We start from the raw sequence: 9766 nt of genomic DNA, 5'->3' as shown, positions 1-9766 counted from the left end.
AGATACTGTACATTACACACAGATACTGTACATTACACCCAGATACACTGTACATTACACTCAGATACTGTACATTTCACCCAGATACTGTACATTACACTCAGATACACTGTACATTACACCCAGATACTGTACATTACACCCAGATACTGTACATTACACTCAGATACACTGTACATTACACCCAGATACACTGTACATTACACCCAGATACTGTACATTACACCCAGATACTGTACATTACACCCAGATACTGTACATTACACTCAGATACACTGTACATTACACCCAAATACTGTACATTACACCCAGATACTGTACATTACACTCAGAAACACTGTACATTACACCCAGATACACTGTACATTACACCCAGATACTGTACATTACACCCAGATACTGTACATTACACCCAGATACTGTACATTACACTCAGATACCCTGTACATTACACCCAGATACACTGTACATTACACCCAGATACACAGTACATTACACCCAGATACTGTACATTACACTCAGATACACTGTACATTACACCCAGATACTGTACATTACACCCAGATACACTGTACATTACACTCAGATACTGTACATTACACCCAGATACTGTACATTACACCCAGATACTGTACATTACACTCAGATACACTGTACATTACACCCAGATACTGTACATTACACTCAGATACACTGTACATTACACCCAGATACTGTACATTACACTCAGATACACTGTACATTACACCCAGATACTGTACATTACACCCAGATACACTGTACATTACACCCAGATACTGTACATTACACCCAGATACTGTACATTACACTCAGATACACTGTACATTACACTCAGATACTGTACATTACACCCAGATACTGTACATTACACCCAGATACTGTACATTACACTCAGATACACTGTAAATTACACCCAGATACTGTACATTACACCCAGACACTGTACATTACACTCAGATACACTGTACATTACACCCAGATACTGTACATTACACCCAGATACACTGTACATTACACTCAGATACTGTACATTACACCCAGATACTGTACATTACACCCAGAAACTGTACATTACACTCAGATAAACTGTACATTACACCCAGATACTGTACATTACACTCAGATACTGTACATTACACTCAGATACTGTACATTACACCCAGAAATTGTACATTACACCCAGATACTGTACATTACACTCAGATACTGTACATTACACTCAGATACACTGTACATTACACCCAGATACTGTACATTACACCCAGATACACTGTACATTACACCCAGATACACTGTACATTACACCCAGATACACTGTAAATTACACCCAGATACACTGTACATTACACCCAGATACACTGTACATTACACCCAGATACTGTACATTACACCCAGATACACTGTACATTACACCCAGATACTGTACATTACACCCAGATACACTGTACATTACACCCAGATACACTGTACATTACACCCAGATACTGTACATTACACTCAGATACACTGTACATTACACCCAGATACTGTACATTACACACAGATACTGTACATTACACCCAGATACACTGTACATTACACTCAGATACTGTACATTACACCCAGATACTGTACATTACACTCAGATACACTGTATATTACACCCAGATACTGTACATTACACCCAGATACTGTACATTACACTCAGATACACTGTACATTACACCCAGATACACTGTACATTACACCCAGATACTGTACATTACACCCAGATACTGTACATTACACCCAGATACTGTACATTACACTCAGATACACTGTACATTACACCCAAATACTGTACATTACACCCAGATACTGTACATTACACTCAGAAACACTGTACATTACACCCAGATACACTGTACATTACACCCAGATACTGTACATTACACCCAGATACTGTACATTACACTCAGATACCCTGTACATTACACCCAGATACACTGTACATTACACCCAGATACACAGTACATTACACACAGATACTGTACATTACACTCAGATACACTGTACATTACACCCAGATACTGTACATTACACCCAGATACACTGTACATTACACTCAGATACTGTACATTACACCCAGATACTGTACATTACACTCAGATACTGTACATTACACTCAGATACTGTACATTACACCCAGAAACTGTACATTACACCCAGATACTGTACATTACACTCAGATACTGTACATTACACTCAGATACACTGTACATTACACCCAGATACTGTACATTACACCCAGATACTGTACATTACACCCAGATACACTGTACATTACACCCAGATACACTGTACATTACACCCAGATACACTGTAAATTACACCCAGATACACTGTACATTACACCCAGATACACTGTACATTACACCCAGATACTGTACATTACACTCAGATACACTGTACATTACACCCAGATACTGTACATTACACCCAGATACACTGTACATTACACTCAGATACTGTACATTACACCCAGATACTGTACATTACACCCAGATACTGTACATTACACCCAGATACACTGTACATTACACCCAGATACTGTACATTACACCCAGATACACTGTACATTACACCCAGATACTGTACATTACACCCAGATACACTGTACAGTACACCCAGATACACTGTACATTACACCCAGATACACTGTACATTACACCCAGATACACTGTACATTACACTCAGATACACTGTACATTACACCCAGATACTGTACATTACACCCAGATACTGTACATTACACCCAGATACACTGTACATTACACTCAGATACTGTACATTACACCCAGATACTGTACATTACACTCAGATACTGTACATTACACTCAGATACTGTACATTACACCCAGATACTGTACATTACACTCAGATACACTGTACATTACACCCAGATACTGTACATTACACCCAGGTACTGTACATTACACTCAGATACACTGTAGATTACACCCAGATACTGTACATTACACCCAGATACACTGTACATTACACCCAGATACACTGTACATTACACCCAGATACACTGTACATTACACCCAGATACACTGTACATTACACCCAGATACACTGTACATTACACCCAGATACTGTACATTACACTCAGATACACTGTACATTACACCCAGATACTGTACATTACACACAGATACTGTACATTACACCCAGATACACTGTACATTACACTCAGATACTGTACATTACACCCAGATACTGTACATTACACTCAGATACACTGTACATTACACCCAGATACTGTACATTACACCCAGATACTGTACATTACACTCAGATACACTGTACATTACACCCAGATACACTGTACATTACACCCAGATACTGTACATTACACCCAGATACTGTACATTACACCCAGATACTGTACATTACACTCAGATACACTGTACATTACACCCAAATACTGTACATTACACCCAGATACTGTACATTACACTCAGAAACACTGTACATTACACCCAGATACACTGTACATTACACCCAGATACTGTACATTACACCCAGATACTGTACATTACACCCAGATACTGTACATTACACTCAGATACACTGTACATTACACTCAGATACATTGTACATTACACCAAGATACTGGAAATTACACCCAGATACACTGTACATTACACCCAGATACTGTACATTACACCCAGATACTGTACATTACACTCAGATACACTGTACATTACACTCAGATACTGTAGATTACACCCAGATACTGTACATTACACCCAGATACTGTACATTACACTCAGATACACTGTAAATTACACCCAGATACTGTACATTACACCCAGACACTGTACATTACACTCAGATACACTGTACATTACACCCAGATACTGTACATTACACCCAGATACTGTACATTACACCCAGATTCACTGTAGATTACACTCAGATACTGTACATTACACCCAGATACTGTACATTACACCCATATACTGTACATTACACTCAGATACACTGTACATTACACCCAGATACTGTACATTACACCCAGATACTGTACATTACACTCAGAAACACTGTACATTACACCCAGATACTGTACATTACACCCAGATACACTGTACATTACACTCAGATACCCTGTACATTACACCCAGATACACTGTACATTACACCCAGATACTGTACATTACACCCAGATACTGTACATTACACTCAGATACACTGTACATTGCACTCAGATACTGTACATTACACCCAGATACTGTACATTACACCCAGATACTGTACATTACACTCAGATACACTGTACATTACACCCAGATACACTGTACATTACACCCAGATACACTGTACATTACACCCAGATACACTGTACATTACACCCAGATACTGTACATTACACCCAGATACACTGTACATTACACCCAGATACACTGTACATTACACCCAGATACTGTACATTACACTCAGATACACTGTACATTACACCCAGATACTGTACATTACACCCAGATACTGTACATTACACCCATATAGACTGTACATTACACTCAGATACTGTACATTACACCCAGATACTGTACATTACACTCAGATACACTGTACATTACACCCAGATACTGTACATTACACCCAGATACTGTACATTACACTCAGATACACTGTACATTACACCCAAATACTGTACATTACACCCAGATACTGTACATTACACTCAGAAACACTGTACATTACACCCAGATACACTGTACATTACACCCAGATACTGTACATTACACCCAGATACTGTACATTACACCCAGATACTGTACATTACACCCAGATACCCTGTACATTACACCCAGATACACTGTACATTACACCCAGATACACTGTACATTACACCCAGATACACTGTACATTACACCCAGATACTGTACATTACACTCAGATACACTGTACATTACACCCAGATACTGCACATTACACCCAGATACTGTACATTACACCCAGATACACTGTACATTACACCCAGATACTGTACATTACACCCAGATACTGTACATTACACTCAGATACACTGTACATTACACTCAGATACTGTACATTACACCCAGACACTGTACATTACACTCAGATACACTGTACATTACACCCAGATACTGTACATTACACCCAGATACACTGTACATTACACTCAGATACTGTACATTACACACAGATACTGTACATTACACCCAGAAACTGTACATTACACTCAGATAAACTGTACATTACACCCAGATACTGTACATTACACCCAGATACTGTACATTACACCCAGATACACTGTACATTACACCCAGATACTATACATTACACCGAGATACTGTACATTACACTCAGATACACTGTACATTACACCCAGATACTGTACATTACACCCAGATACACTGTACATTACACTCAGATACTGTACATTACACACAGATACTGTACATTACACCCAGATACTGTACATTACACTCAGATACACTGTACATTACACCCAGATACTGTACATTACACCCAGATACTGTACATTACATTCAGATACACTGTACATTACACCCAGATACTGTACATTACACCCAGATACTGTACATTACACTCAGATACCCTGTACATTACACCCAGAAACACTGTACATTACACCCAGATACTGTACATTACACCCAGATACACTGTACAATACACTCAGATACTGTACATTACACCCAGAAACTGTACATTACACCCAGAAACTGTACATTACACCCAGATACTGTACATTACACTCAGATGCACTGTACATTACACCCAGATACTGTACATTACACCCAGATACTGTACATTACACCCAGATACACTGTACATTACACCCAGATACACTGTACATTACACCCAGATACTGTACATTACACCCAGATACACTGTATATTACACCCAGATACACTGTACATTACACCCAGATACTGTACATTACACTCAGATACACTGTACATTACACCCAGATACTGTACATTACACCCAGATACTGTACATTACACCCAGATACACTGTACATTACACTCAGATACTGTACATTACACCCAGATACTGTACATTACACCCATATACTGTACATTACACCCAGATACACTGTACATTACACCCAGATACTGTACATTACACCCAGATACACTGTACATTACACCCAGATACACTGTACATTACACCCAGATACTGTACATTACACCCAGATACACTGTACATTACAACCAGATACACTGTACATTACAACCAGATACACTGTACATTACACCCAGATACTGTACATTACACCCAGATACACTGTACATTACACCCAGATACACTGTACATTACACCCAGATACTGTACATTACACTCAGATACACTGTACATTACACCCAGATACTGTACATTACACACAGATACTGTACATTACACCCAGATACACTGTACATTACACTCAGATACTGTACATTTCACCCAGATACTGTACATTACACTCAGATACACTGTACATTACACCCAGATACTGTACATTACACCCAGATACTGTACATTACACTCAGATACACTGTACATTACACCCAGATACACTGTACATTACACCCAGATACTGTACATTACACCCAGATACTGTACATTACACCCAGATACTGTACATTACACTCAGATACACTGTACATTACACCCAAATACTGTACATTACACCCAGATACTGTACATTACACTCAGAAACACTGTACATTACACCCAGATACACTGTACATTACACCCAGATACTGTACATTACACCCAGATACTGTACATTACACCCAGATACTGTACATTACACTCAGATACCCTGTACATTACACCCAGATACACTGTACATTACACCCAGATACACAGTACATTACACCCAGATACTGTACATTACACTCAGATACACTGTACATTACACCCAGATACTGTACATTACACCCAGATACACTGTACATTACACTCAGATACTGTACATTACACCCAGATACTGTACATTACACCCAGATACTGTACATTACACTCAGATACACTGTACATTACACCCAGATACTGTACATTACACTCAGATACACTGTACATTACACCCAGATACTGTACATTACACTCAGATACACTGTACATTACACCCAGATACTGTACATTACACCCAGATACACTGTACATTACACCCAGATACTGTACATTACACCCAGATACTGTACATTACACTCAGATACACTGTACATTACACTCAGATACTGTACATTACACCCAGATACTGTACATTACACCCAGATACTGTACATTACACTCAGATACACTGTAAATTACACCCAGATACTGTACATTACACCCAGACACTGTACATTACACTCAGATACACTGTACATTACACCCAGATACTGTACATTACACCCAGATACACTGTACATTACACTCAGATACTGTACATTACACCCAGATACTGTACATTACACCCAGAAACTGTACATTACACTCAGATAAACTGTACATTACACCCAGATACTGTACATTACACTCAGATACTGTACATTACACTCAGATACTGTACATTACACCCAGAAATTGTACATTACACCCAGATACTGTACATTACACTCAGATACTGTACATTACACTCAGATACACTGTACATTACACCCAGATACTGTACATTACACCCAGATACACTGTACATTACACCCAGATACACTGTACATTACACCCAGATACACTGTAAATTACACCCAGATACACTGTACATTACACCCAGATACACTGTACATTACACCCAGATACTGTACATTACACCCAGATACACTGTACATTACACCCAGATACTGTACATTACACCCAGATACACTGTACATTACACCCAGATACACTGTACATTACACCCAGATACTGTACATTACACTCAGATACACTGTACATTACACCCAGATACTGTACATTACACACAGATACTGTACATTACACCCAGATACACTGTACATTACACTCAGATACTGTACATTACACCCAGATACTGTACATTACACTCAGATACACTGTACATTACACCCAGATACTGTACATTACACCCAGATACTGTACATTACACTCAGATACACTGTACATTACACCCAGATACACTGTACATTACACCCAGATACTGTACATTACACCCAGATACTGTACATTACACCCAGATACTGTACATTACACTCAGATACACTGTACATTACACCCAAATACTGTACATTACACCCAGATACTGTACATTACACTCAGAAACACTGTACATTACACCCAGATACACTGTACATTACACCCAGATACTGTACATTACACCCAGATACTGTACATTACACTCAGATACCCTGTACATTACACCCAGATACACTGTACATTACACCCAGATACACAGTACATTACACACAGATACTGTACATTACACTCAGATACACTGTACATTACACCCAGATACTGTACATTACACCCAGATACACTGTACATTACACTCAGATACTGTACATTACACCCAGATACTGTACATTACACTCAGATACTGTACATTACACTCAGATACTGTACATTACACCCAGAAACTGTACATTACACCCAGATACTGTACATTACACTCAGATACTGTACATTACACTCAGATACACTGTACATTACACCCAGATACTGTACATTACACCCAGATACTGTACATTACACCCAGATACACTGTACATTACACCCAGATACACTGTACATTACACCCAGATACACTGTAAATTACACCCAGATACACTGTACATTACACCCAGATACACTGTACATTACACCCAGATACTGTACATTACACTCAGATACACTGTACATTACACCCAGATACTGTACATTACACCCAGATACACTGTACATTACACTCAGATACTGTACATTACACCCAGATACTGTACATTACACCCAGATACTGTACATTACACCCAGATACACTGTACATTACACCCAGATACTGTACATTACACCCAGATACACTGTACATTACACCCAGATACTGTACATTACACCCAGATACACTGTACAGTACACCCAGATACACTGTACATTACACCCAGATACACTGTACATTACACCCAGATACACTGTACATTACACTCAGATACACTGTACATTACACCCAGATACTGTACATTACACCCAGATACTGTACATTACACCCAGATACACTGTACATTACACTCAGATACTGTACATTACACCCAGATACTGTACATTACACTCAGATACTGTACATTACACTCAGATACTGTACATTACACCCAGATACTGTACATTACACTCAGATACACTGTACATTACACCCAGATACTGTACATTACACCCAGGTACTGTACATTACACTCAGATACACTGTAGATTACACTCAGAAACACTGTACATTACACCCAGATACTGTACATTACACCCAGATACTGTACATTACACCCAGATACTGTACATTACACTCAGATACCCTGTACATTACACCCAGATACAGTGTACATTACACCCAGATACACTGTACATTACACCCAGATGCTGTACATTACACTCAGATACACTGTACATTACACCCAGATACTGTACATTACACCCAGATACTGTACATTACACCCAGATACTGTACATTACACCCAGATACTGTACATTACACTCAGATACCCTGTACATTACACCCAGATACACTGTACATTACACCCAGATACACTGTACATTACACCCAGATGCTGTACATTACACTCAG

Source organism: Neoarius graeffei, chromosome 15, assembly GCF_027579695.1.
Source record: "Neoarius graeffei isolate fNeoGra1 chromosome 15, fNeoGra1.pri, whole genome shotgun sequence".
Taxonomy (NCBI): domain Eukaryota; kingdom Metazoa; phylum Chordata; class Actinopteri; order Siluriformes; family Ariidae; genus Neoarius; species Neoarius graeffei.
This window is presented reverse-complemented; position numbering follows the sequence as displayed.